This window comes from Ornithorhynchus anatinus, chromosome 4 (assembly GCF_004115215.2).
Source record: "Ornithorhynchus anatinus isolate Pmale09 chromosome 4, mOrnAna1.pri.v4, whole genome shotgun sequence".
NCBI lineage: Eukaryota > Metazoa > Chordata > Mammalia > Monotremata > Ornithorhynchidae > Ornithorhynchus > Ornithorhynchus anatinus.
The window spans coordinates 92,401,608-92,420,768 of NC_041731.1; the positions used below are offsets into that span (position 1 = coordinate 92,401,608).

The 19,161-nt window shown below is 42.9% G+C and overlaps 1 non-coding gene across 1 annotated transcript; it reads right to left on the reverse strand.

The window, feature by feature from the left end:
* Nucleotides 1-13,140: 13,140 nt before the first annotated feature.
* Nucleotides 13,141-13,276, reverse strand: LOC114811894. Its single transcript, XR_003759590.1, has one exon. It is a non-coding gene; the product is annotated as a small nucleolar RNA SNORA7 (small nucleolar RNA).
* Between the last annotated feature and the right edge of the window lie 5,885 nt (nucleotides 13,277-19,161).

A 19,161-nucleotide genomic window follows, 5' to 3' on the forward strand; every position in this document is an offset into this window, starting at 1 on the left:
AAAGAAGTGAAATGACTTGCCTAAGGTCAAACAGCTGACAAATGGGGGAGCTGGGATTAGAATTTAGGGAAGCAGCGTGACTCAGTGGAAAGACCCTGGGCTTGGGAGTCAGAGGTCATGGGTTCGACTCCCGGCTCTGCCACTCGTCAGCTGTGTGACTGTGGGCAAGTCACTTAACTTCTCTGTGCCTCAGTTACCTCATCTGTAAAATGGGGATTAACTGTGAGCCTCACGTAGGACAACCTGATTACCTGATCACCCTGTATCTATCCCAGCACTTAGAACAGTGCTCTGCACACAGTAAGCACTTAACAAATACCAACATTAATTAACTCAAGACCTCTGACATCCAAGCCTGTGTTCTTTCCACTTAGATATGCCACTTTCCTGGTACAGAAGAGATCATTCCAATGCTGGGAACATTTTCATTTACTTTTCCCCTTCTTCACAAAAAGTCTGATAAGCATCTAGAGCCCAGTGAAGCAGCATGGCCTTGTGGATAGAACACAGGCCTGGGAGTCAGAAGGACCTGGAGTCTAATACCGGCTCCACCACTTGTCTGCTTTGCGACCTGGGGCAAGTCACTTAACTTCCCATGTCTAAACAGAAATTCTTATCTTCCCACCCAAACTCAGTCCTCCCCTGACTTTCCCATCACAGTAGACGGCACCACCATCCTTCCCGTCTCACAGGCCCGTAACCTTGGCATTATCCTTGACTCTGCTCTCTCAATTCACACATTCAATCCATCACTAAATCCTGTCAGTTTGACCTTCAAAACACTGCTAAAATCTGCCCTTTCATCTCCAAACTGCTCCCACCTTAATCCAATCACTCATTTTATCCTGCTTTCGTTACTGTTTCAGCCTCCTTGCTGACCTCCCTGCCTCCTGTCTCTCCCCAGTGCAGCTCATACTTCACTCTCCCGCCCGATCATTATTCTACAAAACTGTTCAATCCATGTTTCTCTACTCCTCAAGAAACTTTAGTGGTTGCCCATCCACCTCCACATAAAACAAAATCTCCTCACCATTGGCTTCAAAACACTCAATCTCCTTGCCCCCTCCTACCTCACCTCGCTACTCTCCTATTACAATCCAGACTCTACACTTCGCTCCTCTAATGCTAACCTTCCCACTTGTACCTCGATCTCATCTATCTCACTGGTGACCTCTTGCCCACATCCTGCCCTGGCCTGGAACACCCTCCCTCCTCATATCCAACAAAGCCAACAACGATCCAGGCCCCTGGTCTGGATCGCCTTCCCCCCCTCAAATCTCACAGACAATGACTCGTCCCCTCTACAAAGCCCTCTTGATGTCCCATCTCCTCCAAGAGGCCTTCCCAGATAAGCCCCACTTTTCCTCACCCCCGCTCCCTTCTGTGTCTCCCTGACTTCCTCCCTTTTCTCTCCCCCCGCCCCAGCCCCACAACACTTACTGTGATTATGTTGTCTCGTTTTTGTCCGTCCGTCTCCCCTGATTAGACTGTGAGCCCGTCATGGGGCAGAGATGGTCTCTATCTGATGCCGAATTGTCTATTCCAAGCGCTTAGTACAGTGCTCTGCACATAGTAAGTGCTCAATAAATACTATTGAATGAATGAACAATTACTCTCCCACATTTCAAAGCCTTATTGAGGGTACAACTCCTCCAGGAGGCCTTCCCAGACTAAGCTCCACTTTTCGTCATCTTCCACTCCCTTCTGCATCGCCCTGACTTGCTCCCTTAATTCATCCCTGCTTCCAGCCCCACAGAATTTATGCAATTTGTCCATTACATCTATGTAATTCACATGTGATTCATTTATACATCTACTAATGTCTGTATCATCCTCTAATAATGTTGGTATTTGTTAAGCGCTTACTGTGTTCTAAGCGCTGGGGTAGATACAGGGTAATCAGGTTGTCCCACATGAGGCTCACAGTCTTAATCCCCATTTTACAGATGAGGTAACTGAGGCCCCGAGAAGTGAAGGGACACACAGCTGACACGTGGCAGAGCCATAAGCTCATTGTAGGCATGGAATGTGTCTGTTGTACTGTATCCTCCCAATCACTTAGTATAGTGCTCTGCACACAGTAAATGTACAATAAATTGATTAGCTTACTGACTAACTTCTCTGAGCCTCAGTGACCTCATCTGAAAAATGGGGATTAAGACTGTGAGCTCTATGTGAGATAGGGACTGTGTCCAACTTGATTCACTTGTATCTACCCCAGTGTTTAGTACAGTGTCTGGTATATAGAAAGCACTTAACAAATACCATAAAAAATGAGGGTTAGTGAGAGGAACAAATGGATAATAATAATAAAAATGATGGCATTTGTTAAGTGCTTACTCTGTGGAAAATGTAGGTAGGGAAAGGTAGCAAAAGTGTGAATACTTACAGTCCCCTATTAGGCATGTGGGAATATTAATGATCTTTGCAGGGTGTGAGCTTGAAAAGCCAGCTCTATTTAAAAAACAAAGAGCATGATCCCGTGACATGTGTTGACTATGTCCTGGCAAGCATCAGACTCAAGCAATTATACACCCAGAAAGACCAACGATACTGCAAAGACTGAGAAAACAAAAAGGAGCTGACGTGAACCAGTGCCATTATAGAAACACTGAATATATTTAGCATTTTGGGTTTGTTCATGTTGCGCTTCGTGGCTGTGGCTGGGAGAAATGGCTCTAGGCTCTCTCTCTCTCCAAGATGCAGAAACCTCTCAGATTATAGAGAGAATAGCAAAATAATTTTCCTCTTGCAAATATTCTAGTTCATTCTGTCATCAAATATTCTTTTGTTTGAAGAACTCTTTCTCTTTCCTTCTCTTTCCCTCTCTCTGTCTCTCTCTCTCTGTCTCTCTCTTCTGTATCCCTCAGCTTGAGGCTGCCATGGAAAATTAAAAGCATCACATCGATGCACAACCTCTGATAATCTTTGATGGCCATCATCAATGTTTAAAACTGGTAAAATCATTGCTTAAGCCAGCCCCTCTTCCAACACCTTTAATGCCTGTTTGATTCATTTTAAAATAACTCTGCTTTGATTTGCTGATGGGCAGGAGTCTTTTGGGGACTGTGCTGGCTTCATCTGGCTAGGAAAGCTTGTAAACACTCAGTGGTATTTCTCATCTCCCACCCAGACATGTGCAAATCTCTACTCTGGATAAAAAGAACATAATATCCACAACGTACCGGGCTCCATCTGGCAAGAACCACTGGCCAGGAGAATATGAATAATCTGCTGTTGAACTTAAGGGACCTTGGAGTTTCATCTTTCTTTCTGAGCTGCCTTTCCAAATTCAGATCTCCCATGGGAAAAGAAACGGGAAAGGGAAAGGAAAGTTATCTCAGACCAGAGAGATTTTCTTTTTCGCAATGCACACAGTACTGTGAATTAATGTCATGGCTCTGGTTTAACCAGAGAAGCTCTGAGCCTCTGAGTCCCACTTCACAGGGAGGACAATTTGGCAAGGAAGCAAAACTCAAATGGAAACACCCACAAAAACAGGGAGTCTATTTTGGATTAATCAATAGCATTTATTGAGCACTTACTGCTTTCTGAATTCTGTACTGTGAGCTTAAAAGAGTACAATAGTATTACTAAAATGATCCCTGCCCTCAAAGAACTCTCAAACTAATGAATGGATCAGATGAAAATTGTAATGATATCCTCTGATTCCAGGACAAATTTTACTAAATCCAGATTTGGATTTCTTTGTTTCCCTAAGTAGGATCCTTTCCTCTTGGAGAAGGAAGAAAGCATTTTGCAGAGAGAAAGGCAGGATCAAGTTAGGTTATCCCTCCCTGAGCCCCACAGCAATTTTATACACAGCCATAAGTTATTTATTTATAATGACGTCTGTCTCCCCCTCTAGACCGCAAACTTGTTGTGGGCAGGGAATGTGTCTACCTACTCTGTTATATTGTTCTTTCCCAAGCACTTAATACGGTGCTCAGCTCACAGTAAGCTCTCAGTAGATATGATTGATTAATTGATTGATTGACCATGGTAGGAGTTAAGCTTGCTAGCCAGGGCAAAGGAGGAGAAAATAATGGAAAGATAAGGAGAGAGAGGATGGAGAACCTCTTCAAATCAATGATCAGGTGTTTGTGTTTAATGCAAAAATGAATGGGTAATCATTGGTTATTTTTGAGGTAGGGAGTAAAGTGCTTTGAGTTTTAAGAAGTTCGGGGTATATTCATAAGATTGCCAGAATATGGGAGAAACTTGAAGAATAGGAAAACCAGTAAGGATGTAATGCCAGTAATCCTGGCTCGAACCCAGGTGGTGGCAGTAAAGAAGAGAATGAGGGGAGATCTGGAAGATAATTTGGAGCAAAAACCAACAAGATTTAGAGGCAACAGTGAGTATAGCAGGCTAAAGCTAGAAAGGAGTCATAGATGACATAGTCATAGGTTGGGAGAACATGAAACGAGGAGGATGTTTCAATCCTTTCTTTTCCATCCGAACTGTTACCATCCTGATCCAAGCACTCATCCTAACCCAACTTGACTACTACAACTGTCTCCTCGCTGACTTCCCAGCCTCCTGTCTCTCCCCACTCCAGTCCATACTTCACTCTGCTGCACCGGTTGTTGATCAACTAAGATGTTTAGGCCTTATCTCCCCGCTCTTCAAGAATCCCCAATCATTCCCCATCCACCTTCGCATCAACAGAAATTCCTTACCATCGGCTTGAAAGCACTCAATCAGTTTGCCCCATCCTACCTCACCTCACTAATCTACTACACCCAGCCCACACACTCGGCTCTTTTAACGCCAGCTCACTCACTGAGCCCGATCTTGTCTGTCTTCCCACTGACCCCTTTCCCACATCCTTCCCCTCCACATCTGCCAGTTCACCCTCTCTCCACTTTCAAAGCACTGGAAAGGTCACATCTTCTCTAAGAGGCCTTTCCCAGTTCCCTCTTTTCCCCATCTCACTCTCCCTTCTGGGTCATCTATACACTTTCTGGGACCTCTGGACTTTTCATTTATTCAATCGTATTTATTGAGTGCTTACTGTATGCACAGCACTGTACTAAGCACTTGGAAAGTACAATTCAGCAATAAAGAGAGACAATCCCTGCCCAATCTGAGTTTACTCATCCCAACTCCAACCCCACAGCACTTATGTACAGACCTTGAAATTATATATTATAAATTACCTATTGATATTAATGTCTGTCTCCCCCTCTAGACTGTCAGCTCGTTATTCATTCATTCATTAGTATTTATTGAGCGCTTACTATGTGCAGAGCACTGTACTAAGCGCTTGGAATGAACAAGTCGGCAACAGATAGAGACGGTCCCTGCCGTTTGACGGGCTTACAGTCTAATCGGGGGAGACAGAGAGACAAGAACAATGGCAGTAAATAGAGTCAAGGGGAAGAACATCTCGTAAAAACATTGGCAACTAAATAGAATCAAGGCGATGTACATTTCATTAACAAAATAAATAGGGTAATGTAAATATATACAGTTGAGCAGATGAGTACAACGGTATGGGCAGACGTGTCTGTTAAATCTGTTTTACTCTCCCAAGAGGTATTCCAGTCTCCCAAGAACTTAGTATAGTGCTCTGAGCAGAGATAGCACTCAATAAGTACTATTAATCCATTGGTGGTATTGTTGACGAGAATGTCAAAGTAAGGAGGAGTTCAGTGTTGGACATATTGAGAATGAAGTGCTGGTAGATCATCTTTCAGGGCTAGTTCTTGCAGGGGAGATTGTAAAGCACGTTGGAAGTCAGAGGTGGTGGAGTAGATTGGATAGGGCCAGATGCAGGTAATGGTTGAAATGGTGTGAGGTGAAGGATTCCCTAAGAGAATGAATGCGGAATCAGTAGAGAGAGGGTCCAGAAGAGAGCCTTGTGAGACACACACAGGTAATGGGGTGACAGGAAGATATAACAACAATAATAATAAGGTATTTGTTAAGCACTTACTATGGCCCAGGCACTCTTCTAAGCACTGGGACAGACACAAGATAATTGGGTTGGACACAGCGCCTGTCCCACACGGGGCTTGCAGTCTCAATCCCCATTTTACAGATGAGATAAATGAGGCCCAGAGAAGTGAAGTGACTTTCCCAAGGTCACACAGCAGACAAGTGGCAGAGCTGGGATTAGAACCCATCACCTTCTGACTGCCAGGCCTCTACTCTATCCACTGTGCCGTGCTGCTTCTCTAAAACCAATCCATCGGTGGTATTTATCAAGCATTTATTGTGTACAGAGCACTGTACTAAGCACTGGGGGAGTATAATATAACAGAGTTGTGGTACGTTCTCTGTCCATAAGGAAATACCTGACCCAAAACTGTGAAGGGTTGGTCAAAGAGGTAGAAATAGAACCAGGAGAATTAGGTTGGTAAAATCAAGGTGGAAAAAGTTTCAGAGAAGATGGAGTGGTCAACGGTGACAAAGGCAACCAAAAAAAATGAAGAGAAGCATAGATAAGGGATTTTAGCTTTAGCCAAAAGGAGGTCACAAGAATAATGGTAATTATTACACACTTGTTAGGTATTAAGTACTGTACTAAGTGCTGTTATAGATACAAAATAAGTAGGTTGGACACAGTCCCTGTCCCATATGATTTCCACAGTCTAAGGGGGAGAAAGAACAAGGATTTAATCCCTATTTTATAGATGAGGAAACTGAGGCAAAGCAAAAGTAAGTAACTTGCCCCAAATCACCCAGGAGGCAAGTAGACAAGCTGGACTTAGAACCCAGGTTTTCTGACTCCCAGACCCATAGTCTTTTCACAAGGCCACTCTGTCTTTGGAGACTTTGTGAATGCAGCCTCAGCAGAGTGAAGATGGTGACCATTCATAAAGATGATGCCTGGACAGCATTTTGTGAAGAGTGGAAAAATATGTTACACAAATGCAATCATTCTGAACTGATTCCCAATGCAACCTCAGAAAAATCCTATCTCTTCCAGGAAGCCTTCCCCAATTAATCTTCACCATCCCAGGTCCTGTCAACCCAACGACCACCGTTAGCACTTACGTATATATTACGTATTATTACGTATGACGTATATTACGTATGTATTACGTATATACTTACGTATATATTCATTCACTCATTTCATCATCTACATTCACTCATTTCATCATCTATTGATCTTTACTTACTTTTGCTATTACCCGTTGGTATCTTTGTTCTTCAGACTCCAATAATTTGTAAATAATTCATGTTTGCCTAACTCCCTTATTAGGTTATACACTACTTCAGTTCCATGTCTTCTTTTAATGGTGTTTGTTAAGCAATCAGTCCATCCAACCCTCTTCATACCCAATAGACAACTATTTCTTCCTGCCTTCAAGAGGCCTTCCCGGACTAAGCCCTCTTTTCCTCTTCTCCCACTCCCTTCTGTGTCACCCTGATGTGCTTCCTTTATTCACCCTTCCCTCAGCCCCACAGCGTCTATACATGTACTCATAATTCATTCTTTAACATTAATGTCTGTCTGTCTTCCCCTCTGGACTGTGAGCTCATTGTGGACAGGGAATATGTCTAACTACTCTGTTGTATTCTCCCAAGCACTTGGTACAGTTCTGTGCACACAGTAAGTGCTCAATAAATATGACTGATTGATAGATTGATTGAATGGAGTAGATAGCACCTTCACTCCTCCAGCTGCAATTGACTGCCAGGCTTGTCATCAGATCATCAGTCTTTCACCCCTCCACCAAAGGTGGGTGGAGAAAGGGAAAAAAAAATCTCAAACAAATCAACTTTGCTCCTTGTAATTTCACCTGATAGGAGGATAGGGGAAATTATTTCATAAATGAGCTGCAGGGATTACCTTCCTACATATTCCAGTTAGGACTAATAGTGCTTATTCAACAGCTACTGTGTGAAGAACACAGTACTAAATACTGGGGAAAAGTATATAGATGAGAATGCAACACAATTCCTACCAGACAAAATAGGAAAGATGAAATAATATTAATGTAAAAACAACATAAAAGACCAAGTTTGGCACCTACAAATGATCTTGCCATTCCTGTGTCCCATTACTATGGACAGTTAGAATTGTTTGAACAAATCCTGGTTCTTAATCTAGCTAAATACGTTCAGATCATCAATGTTCACTTCACCAATCAAGAAAAAGCAGATGGGAATGGAGGCTAGGTGGGGATGATGGACAGTGCCCCACTGAAGAAATACATCTGGGTGAAGGGTTTAGCCGCCAATTAGGTTCAGTCACACAGTGTTACAAGACCTTCGAAAGGGGATTAGAATTGACGTAATTTTGGAACAAAGGTTCATTGTCAATTCTCTCAACAATTTTGCCCATTGCCAAGGGCAGTGGCTCAAATGGTTCAAAGAATGGCTCAAATTTGTGGAAGTAATAGAGGCGGGAAATGGAATAAGGTTCAGGGTCCAAACATGGGTAATGACAGTAGTGACAAGGATAGAGAAATAAGAAAAGCAATGGAAGAATATGTCAGAGTTAGTTGAACAATGTTCAATGATTGCATTATGCAGTATTTGAATTTATGCTGTCATCCCCTAATTATTCCTGTCATTTCACCCATTGTTCCGTGACCTCCCCAGACAACAGAAATAAATAGCCAGTCTACTTGAAGAACAGGATTCTGTCCTCCTGTTCCCCAATATACTCTGCATTGTTTGAAATACAGATGCCTGATAGCATAGCTTTCCTACGTGTTTGAAGACAAAAGAGGGGGTTTCCCCAGTGGTGAGGTTTTTTATTGTTTTTTTTTCATTAAAACTCTTGAAACAACTCCTTCAGGTCTTCACCCTCCATAACATCTTGAGTTCAACTCTCTGACTTTGGGAATCAGGCAACCAAGTAGGATATCCTCAGTTCTGAATTTATCAAAAAGGTTAAAGAAGAAATGTCCATGTCAATCATCAGTTTAATTGCAGTGAAAGAGACACTACATAGCTTTTTTTTTTTCCAGTTCAGATGATCACTGGCAGAATCTTCTAATTAGAACATATTAATCTTATTCTTTGTCAGACACCTGCTATATATTTTTTTTAATCATCAGACACCTTGACATGCTGCTGTTTACTGTCAGACTCCACGCCTCTCTACAGACTCCATACTGTATGTGACTTTTCTTTGTAAATAAATCATATCAATCCATTAATCGATCTCATTATTGAGTGCTTACTGTGGGTAGAGCACTGTACTCAGTGCTTGGGGGATTACAATACAACAGAGTGGGTAGACACATTCCCTTCCCACAGTGAGCTTACGGTCTTACATAACATTCACCAAATCTTAGAAAACCATGCCAGAAAGTGTATTTATTTTGTGTGCGGCCTATTTAGTCAGTGTTTCTCTTGTGGTTATGTTGCTATCGGTTGTGATGTATGGAGGCAACTGCATGCAGTGTGGATTCACTCGATCTCTGCTCCTGCCAAGAAGTACGGTTTATTTTTCTTTTATGGTACCTGTTAGGTGTTTATTATGTACCAAGCACTGTTCTAAGCACTGGGGCAGATACAAGTTAATTAGGTTGGACAAATTTCCTGCCCCACATGGGGCTCACAGTCTAAGCTAGCCCCATATTTCCTCCACAAGGGTAAATGAGCTGGATGATGAAACATTGGGCAGTCCATAAGTATTAAGCTTATTCATTCATTCATTCAATCAGATTTATTGAACACTTACTGTGTGCAAAACACTGGACTAAGCGCTGGGAGGGAGTTCAAGATTATTCAGGACTACAGAGGATGGGGATTTCTTGCCTAGATCTATGCTCTGCACATTCACCATTCACCCTCTGGAAAAAAAACCTAATATTATTTCAATGGAAAGAGTGGGCTCTTGAAATAGGGGTAGGGAGTAAAGATCAGGAATCTTCTTCCTATATCAATTCTGTTGATAGTAGATAGCCACTAAGAGAGCTCATTAAATGCAAACAAATTCAGAGTGGTGATGGGAAGGAAAATGGCCAGGTTCTTAGGCAGGAATACTATCTATGCACACTTGAAGAGAGCCTTACCAGCTTTCTTCCACTTCTCCACTGCCTTCTCAATCAATCGTATTTATTGAGCATTAACTTTGCACAGAGCACTGTACTAAGTGTTTGGGAGAGTACAATACAGCCTGTTGTTGGGTAGGGGTTGTCTATTTGATTCTCTGATTAATCCCTCCACCTTTTTATGGTCTTTGTTAAGCACTTACTATGTGCCAGGCACTCTACCAAATGCTGGGGTAGACCCAAGTTATACAAAGTTGTACCCAGCCCATGTCCCACTGGGTCTCCCAGTCTTAATCCCCATTATACTAATGAGGTAACAGCTGCAGAGAAGTTTCCCATTATTCCACTCTTTCAACACTGTTCATCTTTATCTTGTACTTTCCAAGCGCTTAGTACAGTGCTCTGCACACAATAAGCGCTCAATAAAAACAATTGAATGAATTTCAGACATGTTTCCTGCCCATTCATTCAATCATATTTATTGAGCCCTTACTGTGTGCAGAGCACTGTACTAAGCACTTGGAAGAGTCCAATGCAGGAGTAAACAGACACATTCCCTGTCCACAATGAGCTTACGGTCTAGAGGGGAGATGCAATTAAGTAGGACACAAGGATAACATCAATGATGGGCTGGGAGGAAAATTCCTGGAATAGTGTGGACTGTAAACTCCTTTTGGGTAGGGAACATGTCTATCAACTCCAAGCGCTCCGTACATTGCTCTGCACACAGTAAACACGCAATGAATGCAGTTGACTGATAATCAACGAGGTGTAGAAATATCTCCCCCTTTAGACTGTAAACCCATTGTAGGCAGGGAATATGTCTACCAACTCTTTTGTACTACTCTCCCAAGTGTTTAGTAGGGCACTCTGCACACAACGGGAGGTCAATAAATACCACTGATGATGATGATGATGATTTCCCTTTCCTAGGGATCACTGATCCATTTTCACAATCTGTAGAATACCTCCCATCTACCAAGCTTCTGTGAGCTGGAACTTAACTTATAATGCTAGCAAAATTAATGGAGCACCAAGGATAGTGTATCTTTTCCTACAGATTTGGTAGAAGATAGGACATTGTGGAGAAAATATGTCCATGGACGTTATGGATCGGAAACGACTCCATGGCATCTGCTGATGATGATAGATAGTGAGGGTGATATAAAGATTTCCTCTAACCTTCCCAGAGTGAGGGAATCCCCCCAGTTTCTTCATGGGTGGAGGCGCGCTACCTATGGCAAGAATGTTCATACCCCATCCAAAAAAGACATTTGGCTTAATGGAGACCACTGGCGATCCAAATAAAATCTCATATTCTCCAACTTTATAGTCACTTATGGCTACTTCCCCCCCAAAGCTCTCACCAATTCACGACTGGACTTCTTTCTGATTTATCTCCTTCCAGTTCTTCTCCTTTTCAGTCCATCTTCTACTGAGCAGCATGTTTTAAAACTCAAATCAGAGTTCCTCGTACTCCTCAAAAATCTTAAGTGGCTCTCCAAAGCCGACAGCGAAAACTCCCAAATATCAGTTTCAAGGCTCACCTCTAGCTGACTCCTCCCCAATCTGTTCTCCTCTCTACATGTCAGTTTGGGCTAGTCAATCCTCCCCAACAAATCTTTTAACTGTTTCTGTCTTCTGCCTCTCCTGCCTCTGACCTTTTGCTCATCATTTCCAGAGACCAGGAAAGTACCCCTCCTCGGCATTGTTAAATTCTGTCTCTCCTCTCTCAAAAGATTTCTAAAAACCACCTCCCTCCAGAAATCATTTTCTGATTAATCCCTCCACCTTTTTATGACATTTGTTACGCACTTACTATGTGCCAGGCACTCTACCAAGTGCTGGGATAGACCCAAGTTATTCCTTCAATAGTATTTATTGAGCGCTTACAATGTGCAGAGCACTGTACTAAGCGCTTGGAATGTACAATTCGGCCACAGATAGAGACAATCCCTGCCTATCAACAGTCTTACAGTCTAATAGGAGGAGACAGATGGACAAAAACGAGACAACTTAATCGCAACAAATAGAATCAAGGGGATGATGATTGAAACCAGCCCATGTCCCACAGGGTCTCCCAGTCTTAATCCCCATTTTACTAATGAGGTAACTGGGCTACAGAGAAGTTTACTGTTATGCCACTCTTTCAACAGTCTTTATCTGGGGATTTATTTTAGTTTTCTTTTTCTGTATCTAGTCTCATGTTCTTTTAACTATTGTTTTGCTTGTCTCAATGGTATTTGTTAAAAGCTTACTATATGCCGGGCACCATACTAAGTAATGGGGTAGATACAAATTAAATTAGGTTGGACACAGTCCATGCCCCACATGGGGTTTATCCTAATTCCCATTTTACGGATGATGTAACTGAAGCCCAGAGAAATGAAATGGCTTGCCCAAGGTCACAGAGCAGACAAGCGGCAGAGCTGGAATTAGAAACCAGGTCCTTCTGACTCCCAGCCATGCTTTATCCACTAGGCCACAGCAAGAGTAAAAGAACAACTCACAAAGGAAAGAAGTGGCAAGAAGGATCATTTATTACTAAACAACTTGAGCACTATCTTCTTGCATGTCGTTATTATGTATGATTTGCTGAGAGTGAGCAAATTTTTCAATATAGCCCAAACTTAGTAAGGGCTACACCTTTTGTTCTGAAACAGCATGTTTCAGAACTGGCTGCAAAGCACAGCCTTCAATTTATTTCTTCTTTTCTTCTCCATCAATTTATAAATTCTCTGAGAGCAAGTGCCCAGTGTGATGCCCTGCACATCTTATGAAAATTTGCCTATTATTTTCAGTATATCTAATTCCAGTTTACATCAAACCAAATATTTCCCAGGGAAAATCCATCACACCACTCTTCAAAATGAGCATCCAGTGAAGCGAACCCTGAAGGCTCAGCCTCAGCCTTCTTTTTCAGACCCTGAAGCCTCAGCCTAGACTTAAGCTTTTGTCTTTCTCCTATTCTGTCGAGTCGTCTCCAACCCATAGTGAGTCCATGGACATATCTTTCCCAGAACGAAGCACCTCCATCTTTCTGGTAGTATATCCTTAGAGTTTTCTTGGTTAAAATAAGGAAGAGGTTTACTATTGCCTTCTTCGGCGCAGTAAACCTGAGTCTCCACCCTCGATTCTCTCCTCTGCTGTTGCTGCCCAGCACAGGTGGGTTTTGACTTGTAGCAGAAGGCCTTCCACTCACTAGCCACTGGCCAAGCTAGGAATGGAATGGGAAGGCCTCTGTTGACTCTCCCTCTCATAGCCCAACTGGTAGAGGACTGGAAACTCTCCAGGTGTGGCCCTGAGAGGAGAGACTTTTCCTGCCATAAGTAAATTGGTTTAGGAGAAAGAGCGGCCCCTCCCATTTGTTTCCCTGATGAGGGTAATAATGATAATTGTTAAGCACTTACTACAACCCAAGAACAGTACTGAAAACTGGGTTAGGTGCAAGATAGCAAGATTTAGTGGCTACAGCACAGGCCTGGGAGTCAGCAGGTCATGGGTTCTAATCCCCATTCTGCCACTTGTCTGCTGTGTGACCCTGGGCAAGTCGCTTCACTTCTCTGGGCCTCAGTTACCTCATCTGTAAAATGGGGATTGAGACTGTGAGTCCCACATGGGACAGAGATTGTGTCTAACCTATTTTGTTATATCTTTTCTAGTGCTTAGTATAGTGTCTGGCACATAATAAGTGCTAAACAAATACCAGATTTATAATTATTATTATTGAAATAATCAGGTCAGGCACAGTCCCTATCACACATGGCACTCATAATCTAAGTTCCTGGGCTAAATCATTCATGCTATGTAAAATGAATGGCCCTTCTTCACTGTAGTCAATCGATCGCCTCTTCTTCCCATCGTTCCAAGCTCCTGCTCCTGAAACACTCTGTCCACGCTGGACTAGGGATAAAAGCTGCTGCATGATAAGAACAATAATAATGGTATTTTTTAAACACTTACTTTGTCAAGCACTGTTCTAAGCAATGGGGTGAAGATGATGATGGCATTTGTTAAGCACTTACTAAGTGCCAGGCACTGTTCTAGGCGCTGGGGTAGACACAGGGTAATCAAGTTGTCCCAGATGGGGCTCACAGTCTTCATCCTCATTTTACAGAGGAGGTAACTGAGGCACAGAGAAGTTAAGTGACTTGCCCGAAGTCACACAGCAGACAGGTGGCAGAGCTGGGATTAGAACCCACAATCTCTGACTCCCAAACCCATCCTCTTTCCACTATGAGCTAATCAGATTTGACACAGTCCCTCTCCCACATGGGGCTCCAGTCTTATAGATGAGTAAACTGAGGCACCAGGAAATGAAGTGACTTGCCCAAGGTCACATAGCAGACAAGTGGCAGAGGAAGGATTAGAGCCCAAGTCTTATGACTCCCAGACCCATGACATACCCACTAGGCCATGCTGCTTCCCCACCACGCTGCATCATGTTTTCAGTCCCCCTCCACCTTGGCCGAGCCCCCCGCTGAACAGCCAGCCCTGCTGCCTCCCTGGGATCCTGTCACTGGGGAGACTCCTCCTCATCCTGCCCTCCTCCAACTTGACAGTAAAGAGATAAGTAGCCACAGCCCAAGGCCTTCACAAAACCTCAAGACTAGCGGTTATTGTAGCAGTTCCCGTGGCTCGGGTTGTGCCTTGGACTTGCGTATTTATCCTTACCTTTTATTTGAGGTGTCTGTGTGGTGAGCCCACAACGAGCTGCCTTTTTAGTCACTGATTGTGATCTCGTGAGCCACAGCAACAAGGAAGCAACTGGCGAAGGCACTGATGGGCTTTATTTGAGGGCAGGTGATTGTGAGCCTGTGGGGGTGGAGCATGGAAGGAGATGTGGCCTTTTCTCCCTGCTCTATCCAGTAACGGGCCTGGACCAATCAATGACTGCTATGTAGAGGCACAGCTGCGACACCTAAGGCAGATAAAAGGTGCTCGCTTTGAGTCCCGAGGGAACATGCAAACAGGGGGTACCTTGAAACCTCCTGGGATACAGCGAGAAGCAAGCATTGGAGCAGCAGTTGGAAGTAAAAAGAAGAAGAATTGGCAGAATAAGAGTATTGGACCCTTGGTGGAGTGGAGCGAGTGAGACTGTGTATGGGTCCCTCCCTTCCACATTGATAAAACTAAATAAAAAACTTTCCACAGTAACCTTGGGGATCAAAGGTGTGGTTTGACTTCTATGATGTGTCACTGAGGCTCCCCCGGTCCAGGTTGATATAAACCGGGGGCTTGAGACAGTCTGATTGTTTCATCAGCCCTGTTGTGTCTGTCCCTAGTCCTCTCTATCACACTTCGATTCATAGACTGGGAGTCCTTTGCGGGTCAGATTCCCATCTGTGTATCCTCCTCCCAGCATTTAGTACAAGCGCTCTGCACCCAGTAACCATTTAAATACTATTACTATCTCTACTACTACTAGAGGGGTAACTAGTTTCTTATTTATAGCCATTTTTTCGATTGGGATGTTATACACAAAGAATATAAGAAAGGGGTTAATTTCAATGAGTGAAATCTGCCTCCGGTCTTCACCTCACAACCAAAATACCCTTTCCACAAGTCCAAGCCTGTTCAAGGACCCCTATATCCGTCGTCTTCTCGGCTGCGTGTGAGAGGCTCTTGGAAAAACCAATATTTGAGGCTATTTGGGAGTTACTCCCTACCTGCCTGCAAGCTTGAAAGTTCCTTTACTACCTATTAATCTTACTAAGCACTTTACTAATGCTTCACCATCTTCTGTATCCCCACTACCTTCTGATTCGGTCGATTCCATCCTACCTTTAACTCAAGGTGTCTGGTTCTTGGCCTACATAGAGTAAGTTTTATCCAGAATTGGATGGGATTTCTTGGATATTTTCAGTTATGAATTTCCTTAAGAAAAGCCAGTAAAATTACATTCTATTCTATTTGTAAAATAGTGCCCATTAAAAGCAGAAATATCTTTACGCCGAAGAAACGATGCAGGAAAGAGACTCCACCCTGCTTTGTCTAGCAACCTCAATGTTTGTTCATTCAATCTTATTTATTGAGCGCTTACTGTGTGCAGAGCACTGTAGTAAGTGCTTAGCACTGTACTAAGTGGTAGAGGGAGAGGTATACGGGAGAGGTATTTTCCAAATGAGCTAATATTTCATTTGATTCCCATTCTATTTGTGTGGCTCCTGTTGTTGAGCTTTTTCTTTCAGAGGGTTTCATTTCAAGCTTAGCCCCAGCCTCCCTCTTTTCTAAGTCAGTATGATTTTTAAACCATTTCTCACCTATGCTTATTTGAAGTCCAGAAGAACACCCAGTTTCTTTTTTGATGAACTTTCATTTATTTATACTCATCCTCACCCCAAAGGAGAGAAAGAAAAAGAAAACCTCTTTCCTTTGCTCTTCTATGTCCTTTACTCCTGCTGGTGAATTCATTGTTTTGATTCCTTGATAGCTGGCAAACTTTCAAGTCCGCCATATGAGAATTTTTAAAATGAACCTCTCATTTAGAAGTCACACGGTGGTGATATATACACACAGAGCTTCAATTTAAACCATTATTGCATACCATCTTTTTTCTTTTATAATAATCCATTAAATGCTTTCAAGTATGGAGAAGGAATAGCAACCTGTAGATCCAAATGGAACCCAGATGACCTATAAAATACATACTGCCTCACTGTCTGAATTGTTCCAGCTCTCATCTCTAATGGATGGCATTGTTATTTTACCATCTAGACAACCACACACATCAATTATACATTCTCCAATGTCATGAATCACTTTGCGAAGGCAAACTGTCTTTTTGTTGTTACATATGTCATTTTTTTCTTAACCTTTGAATATAATTAAGGGTTTTTGTATTAAAAATGGATTATGTCTTTGTTGTAAACATACTGATAATTGGAAAATTCCTCTCAGGAACCATCGAATATCATTTTTTTAACCTATTTCAAGCCTAGCCAATGTTAATGTATAGTTGCTCTCACATTAGCTGCATTCAACAGTTCCATGAGACAAAAAGCTTTTTTATTTTTGCTTTTTTTTTTTGCTAAGGCTTGGCTTGATGGGCTCTATTTATATAGCTACTGGTTGCTGCTTTTTGTTTTTAATGTGTCATTCCCTGAAAGTCTTTAGCCCACAGTGTTTTTGAAATTCAAAATAATAGATTTGGACAATTTTAGAGCGGTCATTTTTCAAAAAGAAGCTCATTTCAATAGGTCCAGCTGGCTAACTTCAGCAGAAAATCAGTCCCCCATATACATTGTAATCATTCTAGAGAATCGAATAATTTCTTTATTATAAAAAATTGCTTTTGCAATTGGAGAACAATGGACCGCAAGAGTATTTATTCAATAGTATCTATTGAGTGCTTACTATGTTCAGAGTACACTACTAAGCGCTTATCTGAGCTAACATGAAGGAAGGAGGATTGGAAGGTTTAAGAGAACCACCCCCGCCCCAAGCTGTCATGCAGGTAGTAATGATGCTACAAATAATAATAATTGTGGTATTTGTTAAGTGCTTAATACGTGCATAGCACTGTGATAAGCAATCACATTTATTGATCACTTGGGATAGTCCGATAGAACAATAACCACACATTCCCTGCCCACAGTGAGCTCTGGGACAGATACAAGAGAAACAGATCAGAAACAGTCCCTTTCTGAAGGGGCTTACAGTTTAAGATGAAGGGAGAACAGATATTTAATCCATATTATACAGATAAAGAAACTGAGGGCACAGAGAAGTAAAGTGACTTGCCCAAGGTCACGCAGCAGGCATGTAGTGGAGCTGGCAATAGAACCCAGCAATAGAAATGGCAGCGTGGCTTAGTGGGTAAAGTAAGAGCCTGGGAGTCAGAAGGACCTAGGTTCTAATCCCAGCTTGGCCACATGTCTGCTGTGATGATGATGATGATGGGATTTGTTAAGCGCTTACCGTATGCCAAGCACTGTTCTAAGCACTGGAGTAGATAAAAGGTAATCAGGTTGTCCCACATGGGGCTCACAGTCTTCATCCCCATTTTACAAATGAGATAACTGAGGCCCAGAGAAGTTAAGTGACTTGCCCAAAGTCACACAGTTGATAGGTGGTGGAGCCGGAATTAGAAGCCATGACCTCTGCCTCCCAAGCCCAGGCTCTTTCCACTAAGCCATGCTGCTTCTCTAATGACCTTGGGTAAGTCACTTCACTTCTCTGAGCCTCAGTTACCTCCTTTGCAAAATGGGGATTAAGACTGTGAGACCCATGTGGAATAGGGACTGTGTCCAATCTGATTAACTTGCATCTACCCCAGCACTTAGAACAGTGCTCGGCACATAGTAAGCACTTAACAAGTACCTTCGTTATTATTATTATTATGATAACTGGGGAACTCCTTTGAGGCAGAAGCTTCGGGAAGATGATGGAAACATGAGGGAGAAAGGAAAACAAACCAGGGCTCCGAGGGTAACAAATGCAACTCTATGGTAAATTCAACACACAGTGCTGAAGTCCTGTCACTCATTGGTCTTGTCAGTCATTCTCAGACACACCTGTAAAATCTCACCACCAATAGCACCGCTTTCAAAGCCTCAAGAGAGTTTGGAAATGACTCTACTGAGAGAGGGGTTTTGCGGGGAATTTTATTGGAGTGTTCACATGTGCCTAATACAACTGACAGGGACTGTCAGTTTCTTCCATCTTGTGAGCTTGCAAGGGTGGTCCTCTGAAACCCTGGGCCATTTGGTCTTCTAGCCACTGTTGACATTTCCATTATCCCTCTTAACGTCAGAATCCTCTTGCTGTAACACAGTAGCCCCATTTCTGATCTGTGAATGACAGGTTGATCTGTCACGTGACACTGTCTGAAACTACGCCGCTACATGTGAGGGTTTACTGCCACATGAGCACATTCTAAAACATTATTTCGCCCGTCTCCTCACTCCACAAAAATGCCCAGTGCTTGAAAATCTCTATCCACATCAAGCAGCATGGCTTAGCGGGTAGAGCACGGGGCTGGGAGTCAGGAGGACCTGGGTTCTAATAGCAGCTCCGCCACTTGTCAACAGGGTGACCTTGGGCAAGTCACATAACTTCTCCGTGCCTCAGTTACCTCAACTGTACAACTGGGATGAAGACTGTGAGCCCCATGTGGAACGGGGACTGGGTTCAACCTGATTAACCTGTATCTTCCCCAGCACTTAGAATGGTGTTAGGCACATAGGAAACGCTT